The sequence below is a fragment of the Bactrocera tryoni genome, chromosome 1, assembly GCF_016617805.1.
Source record: "Bactrocera tryoni isolate S06 chromosome 1, CSIRO_BtryS06_freeze2, whole genome shotgun sequence".
In the NCBI taxonomy this organism is placed as follows: domain Eukaryota; kingdom Metazoa; phylum Arthropoda; class Insecta; order Diptera; family Tephritidae; genus Bactrocera; species Bactrocera tryoni.
Window position 1 is genome coordinate 9809994 of NC_052499.1, and position 19211 is coordinate 9829204.

Sequence of the window (19211 nt, forward strand, 5' to 3'; positions counted from 1 at the left end):
ATGGCAGAGCTATGCAGAGCAGCAATACTGACTTTGTTGCTTGTTGGCTGCAACAATTGCTACTGTTGCCACTTGCTTGCTGAAGCTGTAATGTTGCTGGCTTGCGATCTGCTTTATTACTGAAACGCGCATTGCCGCTGCTACCGTTGCAGATCAACTCTTGCTCATCTCTGCCGCTCGGAGCGCCTGCGCTTAACTGCTTTCCACTTTGTTGCGCACATGCCAAGACTCATGCCAGCGGCATCTGCTTGAACATCTTGCTCTGCCTGCTGACCTACTGCTGGCAACTGGCTTACGTGTGTGCGTTTGTGTGCTGAGTGCTTGCGATGCGGCGGCGTCTTGTGGATTTTTATGCCCAAATGTGCATGAATGAAATTTCAGTTCTTGTCAAAAGCTCGAAACGAACGGTTGTGCGCATCCAATAACTTCCAATAACTGCGACTCGCGTCTACTCACAAAGTAAATAACATACATTTTTATGCCGAAATATAAACGGGCGAGATATTTTTTTGTATAAACTATGAACTATTAGTTTTTCAGCGATTTAGCCTGTGCAAAAAAGTGTTTGTGTTACTAAGAATGCATTTATACTTTAATAACGAATTATTGGCAATTTCGAATTTAACATAGCTTAGCGCTGAGAAGTAGCTGCCTTTCGCAGAATCTTAGAATTCCGTGTAGATACCCTAGTGACCTAGTCACGAGGGCTTTCATCGTCCTACCGCCGCGCCAGTCACACTGTGTCACGCAACCTGACGTGCCGCAGAATTGTGCTGAGCAGTTGGACGCTCGGGTGTATGTGTGTGCGCAAGTGTGATGGCGTTGCCCCAAAATGGAAATGGTTAAAATGAAAAATCGCATTTTTGTGCAAATGCTAACAAGTTTTCCTTGGCAATAATGTTCGCGGCGCCCACAACACAACGCAAAACGAAATTAAAACAGCATTGCGACAACAACAATAACACACAGCAATAGCGCTGCAACAGATTTCGTCTGTCTGGCGGGCAAGTAAATTGGCAGACAAGAACGCTCCTCATTTGTACGAGTGATCGCATCTTCAAAGCTTGGCGCTCGAGCTGCTGCCGGCGTCGTCGACTTGTTGTTACCTTTATTGTCGTTGTTGTATTTGTAGTGCACTTTTCGCGTTGCATTCACGGTAAATGAAACTGGCTGAGTGTATGCGGCCGACGCGGCACTCGCTGACTGTGATCTTTTGCACTTTAAACGCTTCATGCGGCGCAACAACAAGAGCGTCGAAGAAGCAACGAAGACGCGTTGCTAGTCACAAGACCATATTTGTCTCTGAGAATTTATTTATTTTTTCGCTTTGCCAATAACCACAGTTTTCTCTTCACAAGTTGTAATAGACAAATTTGCAAAAGTTGTGGCGCTGCGCTTTAGTAATCGAGTGAACGCCCCAAAATGTTTTAGCCAGCTGAAGTGGCTGACACATTAGTAAAAAAAAACACATTTTCCAAGTAAGCTCTTCTACTTGCGAAAAACTTTTAAATTTATCTGCTTTCAAGTCCTCCTTGCTGCAATTTTCGTTGCTAGTTTTTATAACTTCTTTCATCTTAAATTTTTACTCTCAGCCACTTGTGCCTTTATCATAGTCATTGTGTCCTAAAACAATGCAGATTTGCTTGTGAGTTGGTAGGTAGCGAGTCCCATGATTCTTTGCACTCCCATTTGCGAAATATCTACCACAAAGAGTCTCTAACGCACGAGCTTCCACGAACAATGGTCCATTCAAAAATAAAGTGACGCGATGTTCTTTCGCGCGCGCAAAATTCTCAAGTGTTGTTGTGAAAAAAATACTTAATTGATAAAAATTTAAAAATATATAATTTTTTCTATTTTTTTTCTGTAAACTTACAATAGTTATTGTGTGGAGTTATCATTTGCAAGCAGAAATATTTAAATATAAATTGTGGAATATTTCTAGAAGATCGCGGTAAGTTCGAAATTGATTTTAAATATTTTTATGCTTATTTTTGCAGAAGTTTTAATAATCTCGTAATTTTTTTATGTCTTTGTATATATTTGAATGTACTAACTTTTGGAATTTTGAATTTTATTTTCAATAATAATGTTATAAAATCTCTTAATTTTAAATTTGAAAACTAAGTACTAAAAGCTCGTATCATTTTATGGAAATAATCATATTTTGTCAACTGATTGTCCATGAGTGCAATACACTGGCTGTAGTCTGTTCAAGATAGTCTTCAATATTTCCAATTAATTCTCTAAATGTCGCTACATATCACTCGAGACTAGATCCTTAAAAAATAGTCAATTTGAAGACCTATTCATACTAAATCTGATGAAAAAAGCTTTACTTTCCCGTTTTTTGATACAAATCTTTATTTTTGCCTTTCTAATAGGCTAGCATGCCAACGTTACCCTAATGGAAATTGGGTTGTGAACTTTGCTTTTCTAGGTTTCGGTCTATGGAGCGCAATCGCTAAATTGTTGGATAGTTTCGACGTCATATTCATAATCCCTGTCTCGTTACCAGTAATGATCCCTTTGATGAATATAGACTAGGGTGGGCCAACAAAAATCAAATATTTTTTCGCTCAGTATTCTGAAAAATAGATTCTTTGATACCATGAAGCAAATCTCAGCAAGCATATTATTTTATGTATGATTTATGACTTAAAAAAACTGCCATGAGAAAAAAATGCTCAGACTTTATTCATAATTTTGAAACTCTGAATTTATGCTTTAAAATCTATGTCGTTCCTCTCAAAGTTATATACCTTGGCCGCGATACATTTCTGCCAACATTTTTTCCAATTTTCGAAACAGTTGTTAAAGTCAATTTCCAGAATAGTCTTCTATGGTATTTACGTTTAATGTTTTATGTTGACTCAAAACGGTTTCCCGGAGCGGTCGTTTGGGTTTGCTGAATAGCCAGAAGTCACCCGGTATTAAGTGCTACAGTGGTTGTGGCACGATATCAGTTGAAAATTTGACGAAAACTCACGAAGAATCAATGCAGTATGCGTAGGTATATTATCGTAGTGAAAAAGACAATAGTTGTTGGTCCATAATCCGGGCCTTCTCTTTACGAATAGCTTCGCCCAAACGACGCATAATACTCCAATAGTATTCCTATTTGACGGTTTGGCCGTTCGGAAGAAATTCGATGTTCACCACACCTCGTTAATCGAGGAAAAATGTCAACACAAGCTTGATTTTTGACCCGCTTTGACTAAGGTTTTTTCGCTTCTACCTACCTTTGCCACGATATTCTGCCGTTTGATCGTCTATTTCAAGGTTGTAAGCATAGATCCAAGACTTATCGCCAGTAATAATACGTTTCACGGCATCCTGGTGGTCGGAAAGCATTGTTTCACAAACGTTCATGCGATGCTTTTTTCGAAAAAATTTAGTGATTTTGGAAGCAATCGTGCTTTAACTTTTCTTAAACCCAAAATATCTTTCAAACTGGTTCTCACAGATCCTTCGTATATTACAAATATGCCAGTAAGATCTTTGACTGTTAATCGTTGATTCTCATGAACCAATTCTTTTATTTTATTGAGTTGTTGATCACCAGTTGATGCTGTTGGCCGTCCTGGGCGAAGTTCGCCGTCAAAGCGTTCTCGACCCTCTTCGAATAACTTGTACTTATCAAGCCCACTTGCTCGCGACAAACTATTACCATCAAAGACCTTGCCAATATTCTGAGCGTTTCGGCACAAGAAATCTGATTCCGCACACAAAATTGAATGGAACTTGGTTGAATATTTACACTCATCGTAAAAATCGCCGAATGCACCTTCTGCACTTCAGAAGACAAGCGTATATTAAACACTAATAATTATTTTGATATGCCATTTGGCACAGATGTTACTGACAGTCATACTAACTTAGGAAACAATATTTCGACGAATGGGTGATTACGCGAAATTTAAATTAAAAAGTCTTACTATTTTTTGCCCACGTAGAAAGATATGCATTGATGTTTGACGAGGAATACCTCGGTAATGCTTAACTTTACCTAAAAAATATGAATGACAAAATGAAATAATCAACCGTTAATATCTTATCTTATATCGTTATCCGATCGAGATAAGAATTTTTCTTTATGAAAAAGTAGAAAACTTAGAAATTTATGAATCAATTTTTCAGAGTATTAAGAAAAATACATTTGTTTTTTTTTTTACGAACCTTAATATAGATGACAGCTCCGTTTTTTTCCAACCTTTACTCGACGTCATTTTGTTAAAACATTCAGTCCTTTTGGTACGAGTCTAGCATCATACCCAAAACATTAACCAAAATATGTTGAGTAGAGTAGAGTAGTAAAGTGTTGATGACTTCCCGAGTTTTGCTGAATGCTTTCTGGCAGTCAAATGCTTATCAAAATAAAGCAGACTCCACAAAACAGTTCTGCAGAATATTTATGGAATTCATAGTCGTGATTTTATTGAAACATAAAAAAATTTCAAGCCAACTTGTTGTTAAATTTCTTCCATTGTAAAAATCGCCACACAAATTCCTCGCGTCATAACCGAAAAGCTACCGAACAGAAACTAATTGACATATTAAAAAGCTTCATGAGAACATAAAAAGTTTGCAGACGGACATAAAAAGGATTCCTTTTTGACGATTCGATTTGCTCCTGTTTAAATAAACTTGTCCGGGTCAAATTTGATCATAGTTTTTTTAAGTCTAAGTCCGTAAAAACTTTTTTGCGCTATTCCCACTGTTTAAATATTCCGTGCTGATATGGCATAAATGGTATTGAAGCGATAGGAATTCTTCAGCCTATCTTAGAAATACTATGTATTTCTGTTGATCCATCTTAAAAATTAATAATGCAAAAAAAATATTGGTTTCTTTGTGGGCAATAACTTTCTTCCAACGTCTAATAATTTTAAAAATTCTATAAAAAATATATTAAGTGGACTAAGTCTATTTTTCTGCTATTTCATTTCATTTATAAGCTGCAATTCTCGCCACAACTCACTACTCTTCATTTGAGTTTGCTTCCCAAAGTTCGTTCCCACAAATACATTTTGAAGACTCCTCAAATTTCAGCATAAAAATGATTATTTCGTGGAAATATTTGAATCAAGGACCATAACAGTTAAGAGAAAAATCAAATCAAGTTTAGGTCAAAAGTTATGAAATTACTTTTATTTTGTGAGGAGACAAATAAAAATCGTATTTGTGTGCTCCTCAAAAAAAATCCTATAACAAAATTATATATGTTTATCCAACAGTTCCTTCAAAATGATTTTTTTTTCATTAAAAAATTATGTATAGCTATTTTTTGCTGTCCTGATTTTTATACGTTTGTACATATTCATTATTCCACACATTCATGACGGTCTTAAAAATATTGTTTTCCCACTTTCCCATAGTTGCCTCACACCACACAAAATATAAGTATCACTAAACTAACTTCATAATAATAAAAACTTCAATGCGAGCTCCTCCCTTTATTAGTTTAAACTTAATAACAAATGCAAACATTTACAAAAATATACCATGTGTACATACATACATATATGTATACAATCAATTGTATAATATTCGAGCAACAAATTTGTCATTACACGCTAAATTACTTTGTTTGGCACTTCCTTCAGATTTTTATAACAACATTTGCAATTCTTTTACAAACAGAGTTTGAGTCACTTGAGTTTAATATTTTAATACTTTCCCAGCACAGAAGTGAGTGACATTTTAACGAGCGACATTTATTTGAGATCGTAACAATGCTCGCAAAAATTAAGCGTTTCGAAAGTGTTCAAGTAAATGAAAACATTATTTTTTGTGAGATTTTGCATAATTGCACAATTAATCCGATTTATGGATGGCGGATGCTTTCATAAATATTTTTTGGAAAGTCTTATGATAATAATAATAATAATAATAATAATAATAATAATAATAATAATAATAATAATAATAATGAATCGTCAGTCTTTAAGCGTGTGTTGAATGCAGAATATTAAAATTATATGTATTTATTAAAAACTATTACAGCGAAAATCTTCGAAAATTGAATTCACTATAACCAATCAAGTATTAATTTCACTTAACAAAACAGCTAAGTTTTGGGTAGTCGACAAAGTATATTCATATTTAGTCAATAGATGTCGTTGCAATCGTATATCTACAGTGCTACTAAGCACATTGTGTCATAGTACCATATAGTGTTGGAAAGGTGAGATTTTAAGCTTCATTTAACTAGAAATAATTTTTTTAAATTTAAAAATTTTAATTCGGTGAAGTTGTGAAAAAGTTACAGCAGTTCAAAAATGTGTGAAAACATTGAAGAAATTCGCTATATTTTAAATTTTGTAAAAAAGGGAAGAATGCCACGCAAGCCACCAATGAAATTTGTGAAGTTTACGGAGACGATGCTGTATCACTTCGCGTAGCACAACAATGGTTCGCGCGCTTCCGTTCTGGAATTTCAAAATTTCCATTTATACTTATGAAAGTTTTACACTGATGGACTAATGTCTCTAGCGGAAAAATGGCAAAAAGTGGTCGACCAAAATTCTACATATTTGTTTATTTATTTATTACTACAAATATAAAAAAAATAGTAAAAATTTTATTAGAAAAACGAAAATACTTTTACGACTAACCAATATTTGCCTTTAAGAACTCACTTTTGGAGTATTTGCTCTGCTTAACGAGAATTACATAATACTCATGCAATGCCACACAAACGACTACCATTTACTCCCACAATCAGCGCTCGCTGTTTTTATAAAATATACAAATATGTGTATATACATGCATATGAGCCCGCTGCTGGCAGCATAATTGATATTTAATCGCTTCCGGGACGCATATTTAAGCAGTTGGAAATTAATTACTAAATAATCATAGAAACATTCAAAACAGATTAATTATGTAAGTGTAATGAGTTCGCAGAGACGTGATGAATGGGGCATCCAGCAGCTTTTCACCTGAACAGTGATCAATGCAAGTGGCGTGTGGGGCGTCAAGACGACTCGCCCTACTTCGTTTGTTGCAACCGAACATAAATATTTGTGTGCAGTAGTGAAAAAGGCGTTGTTCATTTTTGGTCAATTAAATTGTGTAAAAATGAAAGCTTTTGTGCAGCATTACGACATAATCCCTACACCACGAGTTAGACTGTGCTTTGCAAAAAAAAAAAAAAAAATTATCAAAATTCAATAAAGTATTTATACAAAAGAGTAATTCATCTTGCCTTTAGCATGTGCTCCTTTTGGGTCTTAATTTGTGTCTTATTTGTGTCTTCTGTGTGTTTCATAACTGCCGCTGGTGTTACATATCTATTGTTCTCAGCTCTTCAAAGCCCTGCGCACGAGTGTGAAAGGTCAATAAACCAAAACAAGGTGCGGGAAAAATCGAAAAATGTTCAAAAACAAAAAAAAAAACCAGCGCAAAACGAACACGAGCAGAATAGCGCATACAAAAGCGAGGTACGTGTGTGTGTATGTACTCATGTGATTTATGTGAGTAAAAAAGCGAAAGTCATTGGTTTGCAAATAGTCGCAATTGTGGCTTCATGCTGCTTCTTCAGTATTTTTTTTCGTTGTTTTTGCGCTGCTTTTCATTAAAGCATTAATTTTAGTTTAAGCGGGACGGACGTGTGAGTTGGGTGTGTGAGTATATTTAAGATTTGTTATAGTAAAGTTATTATGTGTATCATTACTCATGCAAATTTTGTTGCCTTTTAAACGCGGGAATTGAACTGTTACACTATTAACCTAGTTTCCATAAGATCAAGTATAAACGTTGAGTCATAATGAAATGTTCATCAAATACGTGGTCAAAAGCAGACGGAATAATTGGAATAGCAGATTGATTACAGAATTTGGATTATATTGTCTGCTAATTTGCACAATTAAATAAGGGTTGCTTTTATACCTAAAACAGGGTGTATTACGTTTACCACGAAGTTTGCAACAGACAGCAGAGAACCTTGGAGACCTGAATGATAAGCGGCACAAGCTGTGTCGATTTACCCATGTCTATCTGCTCATCCAGCCTCTAGTATATATTCAAACCAACCTTTTAGTTTTGAAGATATCGATCTGAAATTTTGCATACGTGCCTTTCTCCTCAAGAAAAGGCACATTTGTTGGAACCGCTGATATTGGATCAGTATAGCATATAGCTGCCATACAAACTGACTGATCAAAAAATAGTCTTTGTATGAAGAGCTTTTTTATTTAATAAGTTATCTTCATGAAATTCATCATAAATTATTATCCACCAGAATGCTGCAATCTCTGAACGAATTGTTCAGATCGGATCACTATAGATTAGAGCTGCCATACAAACTGACTGATCAAAAGATAGTCTTTGTATGAAGAGCTTTTTTATTTAATAAGTTATCTTCATGAAATTCATCATAAATTATTACCCACCAGAATGCTGCAATCTCTGAACGAATTGTTCAGATCGGATCACTATAGATTAGAGCTGCCATAGAAACTCATAGATCAAAATTAAGTGCTTGTATGTAAGACATATTTATTTGTCAAGTAATAGTTACAAAATTCGACAAAATCTAATAAATATCTACAATCTTCGAAGAAATTGCTCAGATCGAATCACTATAGCATATAACTGCCATACAAACTGACCGCATGAAGTTTAGTTGAAAATATTTTGACATCCTTTTATGCTATAAAAAATCCACTTGTGAAGTAAATTACGACTGCGGTGCAGACAATGTTAAAAGTTTTTCTTGTTATATTGATTACTCGAAATTTGTTTAGCATTTTTTCTGCTCAAAAATTTTATTAATATTGCTTTTAGATTTTTTCCAAGCAAATGCAATTCCACAATCTTCTTAACCTTCGTTTACGCTTTAGACAGACCCTTCTAAATGATCATACAAAGCACAAAAAATGTACAAATTAGCAGCCAACGATGTGGAGTTTTGACATCCCTCTCCTTTTACGGTATTTTACTTGCTAATCAACAAAAATTTGAATGGAGCTTAAATTACAGCGCCCCACAAAAAATTAAACTTAAAATTTTTTATCAGAAGAATAATTTTTTGTGAATGAAATAAACATTAAACTCACGTGCAAATACAAAAAATTAAAGAAGATTGTATAACAAGCTGTCCAGAAAAATAAACACAGTCCTCTGCAATCTAGTTGCTAATATAGACAATGCATTGTGTTGAATAATTTTATAGATTTTTTTCCAACCAACTTAATTTCTTTCAACCAATATAGTTAGTCGCAAAAGTCTTTTCGTATTTCTATTCACACTTCAACTTATTTTCTTCATATTTATAATAAATAATAATAAATAAATGAACAACTTTTTTCCTATTTTTGCGCTAAAGACATTATTTCATCAATATAAAACTTTCATCAGTGTAAATCGAAATTTCGAAAATTCCAGAACGGAATCGAGCGAACCATTGCTGTGCTACACGAACTGATACACCATCGTCTTCGCAAACTTCACAAATTTCATTGGTGGCTTGCGTGGCATTCTTCCCTTTTTGATATGAAATTTTTAAAATATAGCGAATTTCTTCATTATTTTCCCGCATTTTTGAACAGCTGTAACTTTTTTTTCAATTCCCGAATTTCAATTTTTTTTTTGACTAAATAAAGCTTAAAATATCACCTTTCCAACACTGTATGGTGTGACTCAATGTGCTTGGTAGCACTGGAGATATACGTCTGCAAAAACGTCCACTGACAAAATACGAAAAGACTTTTTCGACTATCAAATGTAAAGCTAGTTTGACGCTAACAGCCAAAATGAAGATTTTGCAATATCAAAATGATAATCAAAACGGAATTATTGCACGTATTCGTTTTTAAATAGTTTCTCATGTTTTGCAGTAATTTTAGTTTTATTGAAATGTAATAGCAACAAACCATACCGGAACATATTACACACATTGCTGGTTGCGCGCTTGAGAACAGAAGACTTAAGCAGCAAACTTGTTTGAAATATCACCGCATTAATATGCAAATGACCGAATAAACTCATGCAAAGACTTACAGCACTTGACAGTTATAAAAATGCAGACTTTGCTAGCAATGGCCAGCGCATTGACATCCCACAAATGCAGGGTGCGGCCGAATTTCACAGAGCGCAAAGATGATTGTCAGCACACAATTGGACGCGGCGTAATGCAGAGCCAGCACCTAACGGAACTACTAGTGAGCACAGCATCAGCTGGTCAGCTTCGGTTTAGGTACAGAAATATAAGTTTCTTTTGCGAATTAGTCAATCTCGCTAATTAATAGCGCCCACATTTTTGTCGCTCGCGCCCCACTGTGGACCAACAAACAATCGGTGGTAGAGATTTACCGTAATTTCGCTAAGCAATTAATGAGCATAGCGCTAGCGACGGCGGTGATGTAATCAGATTTTCACCAACCAACCGCTGCTGCCACTACGCAAGTACAGTTAACTAGCAATGCTTACCACTTTATTTCTTATATACGTTTCGGTGCAGTTTCGTGAGCGCTGCCTGGCGAGTGAGTGCAATAGTCAGCGCGGCTTTGTCATTGTCATCGCCTGTTCGCCTTTAATTCAAAGTGTACGTTTTAATTTATTGACTCGTCTGATTGCGGCATTCAATCCAAATCCAAAACCGAAACCATTTCCCTTTCAGCCAATTATTTCGGGTAAACAGATTGAGCGTGTCTGACAAATGCGCCGAGCAGCCGCTCCAAGTGCTGCTTGCATTTTCAGACCAATTGTTGCACGTTTAACAACGCTTGCATCCGCTAACATCTTCAGACCGCAAAAGTCTGGCATTTGACCCCAAGTGCCAGCAATTGCCACAGCCGAAAGCAAAGCGAAAAGCGAGTGAACCAATTGAAAGCCTCAGCCTGCTTTGTGTGGTGTTAATATAAGTGTTTGTCTCTAAGAGCCCCGAATCGCTGTGATTTGTTGTTGCTGGTGATTTTCCGCGCCAATTTGGCGTTTAAGTGTATGCTCATTGAAATGGTCTCTGCCGCGCTTCATAGTTGCATTTTGTAGCCTTTGCGCCACAAACACTACATCCGTCAATGCCGTTGTGTTCCTCTATAAAGCTATTCTTCCAGTGAGGCATCAATTTCCAATGCACTTTAACCACTTGTGGAGTTTTGTATCGATTGTTGGCTAAATAGTTGAAATTTGCTGTCGATTGAACGGTAATTGAGCGGAATTAAAAGACTTCGGTGGATGAAAATACAAATCGACCTTTACTCGAGTTGTTGGCGAAGCTAGATCATTGCAAGATAGGTCCTATAAGTGCGTCGTACCAATACGAACTTTTAAACTCATTAGTGTTCCTTCGGTTAATGCAAAATTTTGGTTTTTGTTTTGTTTATACACAGAAAAATTGAGACTTAAGAGCAAACTCTCTTGCTAGCTAAATATTTTCTTGGATGTGTTATAACATAAATTTTGTACATAATATAAAGTAGTCGAAAAAGTCTTTTCGTATTTCTAATCAAATTTCAAAAATGATTAAGTTCTGCAGCTCGAATTATTTTCTCCTGCAGCAGATTGAAGGATTGATCGCACGATAGGGAGTCGCCTTGACTGAAACCTCGTTTGGTATCGAACGGCTCGGAGAGGTCCTTCCCGATTCTGTCGGAGCTTTTGGTGTTGCTCAACGTCAGTATTAGTTTTGCGGTGATACCAAATTCAGACATCGCGGCATAAAGGCAGCTCCTTTTCGTGCTGTCGAAAGCAGCTTTGAAATCGACGAAGTGGTGATGTGTGTCGATTCTCCTTTCACGGGTCTTTTTCAAAACTTGGCGCATGTTGAATATCTGGTCTTTTGTTGATTTGCCAGGTCTAAAGCCACACTGATGAGGTCCAATCAGTTTGTTGACGGTAGGTTTTAATCTTTCACACAATACGCTCGATAGAACCTTATATGCGATGTTGAGGAGGCTAATCCCACGATAGTTGGCGCAAATTGTGGGGTCTTCCGTTTTGTGGATTGTTCAGGGCACACTTAAATTCCAATCGTTGAGCATGCTTTCGTCCGACCATAATTTACAAAGAAGCTGATTCACGCTCCTTATCAGTTCTTTGCCGCCGCGTTTGAATAGCTCGTCCGGCAATCCATCGGCCCCCGCCACTTTGTTGTTCTTCAGGCGGGCAATTGCTATTCGAACTTCTTCATGCGCGGGCAATGGAACGTCTGCTCCATCGTCATCGATTGGGGAATCGGGTTCGCTTTCTCCTGGCGTTGTACTCTCACTGCCATTCAGCAGGCTGGAGAAGTGTTCCCTCCATAATTTTAGTATGCTCATGGCATTGGTCACTAGATCACGTTTAGGGGTTCTACAAGAGTATGCTCCGGTCTTGAAACCTTCTGTAAGCCGCCGCAGCTTTTCGTAGAATTTTCGAGCATTACCATTGTTGTGCTACACGAACTGATACAGCATCGTCTCCGTAAAATTCACAAATTTCATTGAAAACATAGCGAGTTTCTTCATTATTTTCACTCATTTTTGAACAGCTGTAATTTTTTTTCAACTTCACCGAACTTATTTTTGTTTTTTTTGGTTAAATGAATCTTAAAATCTCACATTTCCAATACTATATGGTATGAAGCACTGCAGATATAAGACTGCAATGACAGCTATTGACAAATATAAATAAAATTTTTATTTCATATTTTGCCGCAAACGCTGGTCACATCCTCAATGCCGACGATTTAGTAGTACATGTGACACTCTCTTAGGAATTTTGGTATATTTTGGTATTTTTAAATATCTACAACTGTTTAAATATAACTCTGAGCACTAATTTACGCTGTCAGATGGAGTGATAATTTAGCTGAAAGCATATTGTGTTCAAATTTCAAATTTTGCAATTTTATCTTAACGCGCAAATAATTTATTGGCCAAAGCAACCAGTTCTGGCGAACTTCAAGGTGTTGAAATTTAATATAATAACATTTTCAAAATTGGAAAATCTACAATCTTCATTTAGGATTTTTTAACTTGCGAGGTACATACATACACAGCGTTGTGTCAATGATACGAGTATTTTACACAATCCCCCAGCGCTGTTGCGCTAACACATGCGTGCGCTTGGCATTTAAGATGACTTGTGCTGATGTGACTACAGTCATGTGCTGGTGCATATATTACTCATACCAAGTTAATGTCTAACCGTTGTTTGCCGACGCATACTCACAAATATATGTGCGTGAATATGTAACAAGCGGTTAGTGTACGAGTATTCAATTGGTTGCACTAATGGGATTACTTCCGTTTCCGTTCGTGAGTTAACTCATTAGTGTAGTTAGATCTAAGTTATACATACATCTATATAAATTGCCATTACTGAAGTTTAAAAGTTCAAAGCATCGGTTGACGGATTAAAATAACTTAAAATGAAAAAATATGTTTTATGGAGATTTTTTTCTCGAATTTGAGCGATCAGTTTGTATGGGAGCTACATGATACTGTGGTCCGATCAGTAAAAATTCTTTGGAGATTGTAACATGGCCTTGAACAACAATCCGTAAAAAATTTCCTGCAGATATTTTATCGAATAAAAAAGTTTTCTATGCAAGAACTTGGTTTTGATGGATCACTTTGTAGGACAGCTATATGCTATAGTCGTCCGATCTGAATAATGTGTACGGAGGTTGCATTATTTTCTTAGTTAATAATATGTATCAAGTTTCGGGAAGATATCTTGTCGATTAAGAAAGTTTTATATGCAATAACTTGATTTTGATGGATCACTTTGTATGACAGCTATAAGCTATAGTTGTCCGATCTGAAAAATATCTTCACATATTGCATCGTCTTCTCAGATAATAATCTGTATCAAATTTCCTGAAGATATCTTGTCGAATAAAAAAGTTTCTATGCAAGAATTTGATTTTGATGGATCACTTTGTATGACAGCTATATGCTATAGTCGTTCGATCTAAACGCAGTCTTCAGATATTGCATCGCTCTTTAAGATAATAATCTGTACCAAGTTTCGCGACGATATATTTTCAAATGAAAAAGTTTTCCATACAAAAACTTGATTTTGATCGGTCAGTTTGTTTGGCAGCTATATGCGATAGTTGTCCGTTCCAAAAACAATGTTCGGAAACTATGGCTTTGCTTTGAGTAAAAATCTGTGCCGAATTTCGTGACGATAACTTCTTGAATAAAAAAGTTTTCTATATGAGCAACTGACTTTGAGATGTCAATTTGACCCTATTAAGGTCCGATATCGGCGGTTCTAAGCAGATTTTTTTAGAAAAAATCACAGACGACTGAAAAGTATTCGTACATATCCTTATAGGCTTCCCTGACTCATGGTTGCAAAAAAAAATTGAAATTCGAAAAATTTGTTACTAAATTTCTAATAAAGTTATACGCAAATTTGTAAACAAAAATAACAATATCTTTATTTCATTTACGCAATCCAATTAACCAATGCAAAGCAGAACATTTATTCGAAATTAAACACGCATACATACATGTGTAAATGAAATGCACCAAAGGCGTCCAGTCTCTGTTAAATCATAACTCACAACTTTTAAGAGGCTTTGAGAACATCAAAAGCAATTAAAGCCTAAACGAACATTTTTACGATGCATTGCCATCATTGTCGAATCGCTTGATCATCTCGTTGGCCTTGTCATCCTTTTGGACGTTAAATACGTCGCTGCTGTTCTTTGCACCCCCCGCTGTTGCGTTGGTGTAGCCGTTGCCTACGCCTTAATTTGATTTAAATACGCACAACGCTTTGCGGCGGCGACTTGATGCGCCCGACACTGCAAATGTGACGACAGATGCAGTCAGCGAGAAGTCGCGAAAGTTGCATCGTTTGCAGTCACTTTTGGGCAAGGCCACTTGGAGCTGTCGTTCGTTCGGTGGCCACTGGCGGCCTGCGATTGCCCCTGTACCCGGCGGTTTGCGCTGCCGACAGACGTTTGACGTGTGTGAGGGTCACACGAGGTGACGTCGTCGGCTGCTGCGCCACGCACTGGAAGCCATTGCAAGAAGCTCTCAGCTCAGTGTTAGCCAATATTGTTAGCCACTACAGCAACAATTCGTCTGCGCGACAGTGCCGCATGCCGCTGGAGAGATTCCCATTTCGTATGCTTCTGCGACTTACTGATAGATAATATTCGATTCTGTTGTTGTTTTTGTTTGCGTTTGTGTTCGAAATGATTAATTATGCTCACATTGGTTGAGAAGCAAGAGATATTTGCTCATAGCGCCCGAGCTGACTATGCAAACGAACCGCGAGCTACAAAAGTTACAAACAAGCGTGAATAATTAAAGATATATTTTCACATATAAAAACGTATTAGCATGGCAGATGTCCAGAAGTGAGCCGATATTAAGAGTTCACACTTCTTGGCCTAAGTGATTATGCTTCACCGCGAATGACCTTGTCAGATTTGCATATATTAAATAGTCGCTGGCTAAGCACCGCAGCAGAGGTTAATGTTATTGCCACTGATCCAGATGTGGCGATAAAATGGCAGCCACTTTAACCGAGTTGTAATTAAAAGTCGCTTATTTCAGACTTACTTAATTTACCAACATAATTTTCATGATATTAAGTGGGCTGAAAGTTATTTTATTTATTTAATTGAAGGTAATTAATCGCTGGATATTTATTAAGAGTCTTGCAAATAGTATATTGTTTCAGTTGCTTTTTAGATGATATATGATAACACAAATAAAAAATGAGAATTTTGCCACGGTGATTAAGGGGTAGGTAGGCTTCCAAAAGCAAAAAGGGGAACCCCACAATCTGCGCCAACTACCGTGGGATTAGCCTGCTCAACATCGCATTAAGGTTGTAACGAGCATATTGCGGGAAAGATTAAAGTTCACCGTCAACAAACTGATTGAATCTTATTAGTGTGATTTCAGGCCTGGGAAATCTACAAATGACCAGATATTCACTATGCGCCAAATCTTGTAAAAGACCTGTGAAAAGAAAATCTACACACCCCATCACTTCGCAGATTTGAAAGCTGCTTTTGATAGCGCGAAAAGAATGTCTGAATTTGATATTCCCGCAAATCCATTACGGATACTTTGAACAATACCAAAAGCTCATTCAGGATCGGGAAGGACCCAGAGGTTTTAGACAAAGCGACTCCCTATCGTGTAACTTCTTCAATCTCCTCTTGGAGAAAATAATTCGAGCTGCAGAGCTTAATCGAGCAGGTACAGTCTTCTGTAAGAATGTACAGCTGCTGTCGTATGCCGACGATATCGATAGCATTGGCCTCAACAAGCGAGCCGCTAGTTTTTCTTTCTCCAGACTGAATAAGGAAGGGACGCAAATGGGTTTAGTAGTGAACGAGGGCAAGACGAAATATCTCCTTGCACCAAACCAACAGTCGTCGAATTGGCGACTTGGCTCTTACGTCACTGTTTACAATCAAAACTTCGAAGTAGTGTATACTTTCGTCTATCTTGGAACTAGTAATAATACCATTTTTCTTATAAAATTAATTGCAATGTTGTTATGTGAATATTATAACAGTACAGCGCAAATATTCTCGAAACTGTGTTGTAATTGGATTACAATTCAATATAATGCTAAATCACGCTTTCAAAGCCAATTGAGAATGCTTTAAATTTATTCATATGTATAGTACATACATAGATACATATGTATATCTAACATATTGCATTGCATAAACTGAAGATCCCATTCAGCGCTCAAAGCTCGTGTAAGCGCAGGCGTGTGCGATCTTATTACCGTACATGCATGTACTTAGTACAGTTAGTTGCCGCTGTGTAAAATACGATAATAATATATTAATATTCAACAATTAAACGGCTTTCACACGTGTATACATACATATGTATATTTTGTATTATTTATGCCAAGTAATGGACGCTATTTGTTTGCAGTGTTATATATTCATGTAATTACACATACATACAGACATATTAGCAGTCGTGTAGGTGTGTACTATAATAAACGGAAACTCATCCACGTAGTAAAAGTTGGTCATGGTACCGTTATATTATATAATATATTTCACTTTATTGATTGATGACTTGAGCTGTGCATGGTTGAGCATTATGTGGCCACTTATTTCTGATTTTTTGTTTGATGACTCTTATTGTGGGAGTTTTATAGTAATTTGCGCTTAGTGAAAAATTCGAAGCGTGAAATTGCAAGCTTGCCGAAAATCACTAGCAATTAATTTGGACGTGTTTGATGGGAAATTGACTGTCTATTTACTACTATTTTTGTTTAAAAATAAAATACATTGCGACAAAAGAGCACCCGGAAATTGTAATTAAAAATATATTTATTTTGCTAAGTTGGTAGGACTGTCCTTAATTACTAAACTAAGTATGAGCGTGATCTGTGAACCAGTTTGTTTATTGTAGCTGCTTAAGACGGTACACCTAAGAAGTGCCTTGCGAATTTTATAATGGATAAAAATATCGAAAAAAGAATTTGTCTCAACTTTGTATTTCCAACTAACTTTTGTATGCGAAATCGTTGCGAATGTCGGAAAAGGTTTACAGTGATTCAGTTTTATCCAAAACACAAGCCTGCGGAAAGTGCAAAGCCGTCAAGAACGGTCTAGAGATCGTTGAAGGCATGCCTCATTCTAGAGGACCGTCGACGTCTGCAACAAATCAAAATATTAAGAAAGTGAAGGGTATGATGCTCGAAAATCGTCAGGCAAACTTTAGAGAGATGTCAAAGGAGTTAGACATTTCTCGCGATTCTGTTCGAATGGTTTTTGTGAATATTTTGGGTATGAAATGCGTTCTTGCTCGACTTAACCCGATAAAGCGGAGTATTTTTTCAAAAAGAGTACCGTAAACAGGTCTCTTTGTACATGCTTGAGCATGCGAATTCCGATCCGAAATTCGTGGAGAGAATTAAAACTACCCATGAGACATGGGTTTATGAGTTTGACATACCAAAAAGTCAACAATCATCAGAATGGAGGGATAAAAACGAGCCAAAACCAAAAAAACCATGCTAAAGCCGTTCAAAAACCAAGTTAATCCTGATTGTTTGGAACATCATGAATTTGTTCCGGAGGAACAGACGGTCAATAAGGAGTTTTATTTGGCCGTCAGAGTCGCTTGCTTGAGAACATCAGTCGAAAAAAACTGGAATTGTGAAAAAAATTTACGGATTTTGCTTTGCTTTGCAACATAAACAGTTTTGACGAATGAGCAGCTTTTTGGGGCGAAAAAGATCAAAATTTCGTCTCAATATCTCAAAAACTGAAGGGCTAATACGCGTATGTACCGACAGTCAGGTCAGCTTTGAATCGGTTTGTGTTTTGGTTTTTGCATATCTTGTGGAAAGTTACCATAGCGTTGTATGGTTTTATACCAGCAGAACGTGGAAATTTCAACGGATGAAATATCTTAGCTACTTTTTTCAAAAATCTCATATATTGACATGAGAATTTTTGATTGAAAATTAGGGTTGTTTTCCGATATTGAGTTAAATTATGTTGAAAAAATAAATATTTTTTACCATAAGTAAAAAAATTACGTTGTGTTTAGGGCATTAAAAAGGTTGATTTACCTTTTCTGTTGTAAGATTTTTGTTGCAAAATAAAAATTAAAAGAAAAAAAACTTGAAAATTTGAATTTTTTTATAAGTTTTGCGGTTACGTGAAAAAAAGTTTGTAGTTCTTTTTATTATCTATAACTTTGGCTTATACATTTTTGTTGACAGGACTTGTGCTTTTGTCGGAAATTGAGTTAAAACAATTTCAAACCTTAAATGTTTCAATTTCAATTTTGTGTTCAATTTTTTTTTTCATTCTTCTTCTTGACCTCAAATTGCTCGTAAATAATTTTTCCATTAATTTTTGTTATTTTAACTTGCTTTCAAGTGCTATTTACCCTAGTTTACTAAGGACTTGTTATAAGTAAAGTAACCACTTCAAAGGAGAGCACAATTATTCCAAAACACTTTAGAGTAGCTGGTGAGGAATATTTCTGCAGACCTTCCCACAATTACATGCTTAATTTATTTGCATTTCTTCTTAGTAAATATGAATTTGTAGCGCGAAAAATCATGTGAAATCGCTTACCGCATAGTTTGAGTCTTTGTACATAGACTTAAGCTATTAAAAATCGATTTAATTGCTAACTAAAGTTACGTGACGATAGTTAAAACGTTTTACAGCGCCAGCAGTGGCTTTAATTTGCTTTCAAAATAATATTACAAACACTTAATTGACCATAATTTAAACGTCTTTTCACACATCTATTTTT

At 36.2% G+C, this 19211-nt stretch overlaps 1 protein-coding gene across 1 annotated transcript in view; it reads left to right on the top strand.

Annotated features, from left to right (window-relative positions):
- The first annotated feature begins 391 nt into the window (after positions 1-391).
- The window catches only part of LOC120766619 (mucin-5AC), a 50591-nt gene continuing 31771 nt past the window's right edge, over positions 392-19211 (top strand). Inside the window, exons 1-2 of the mRNA XM_040092230.1 lie at positions 392-459; positions 1882-1954. The gene's annotated coding sequence lies outside the window, so the exon portion shown is untranslated. The remainder of the gene's footprint in view (positions 460-1881; positions 1955-19211) is intronic.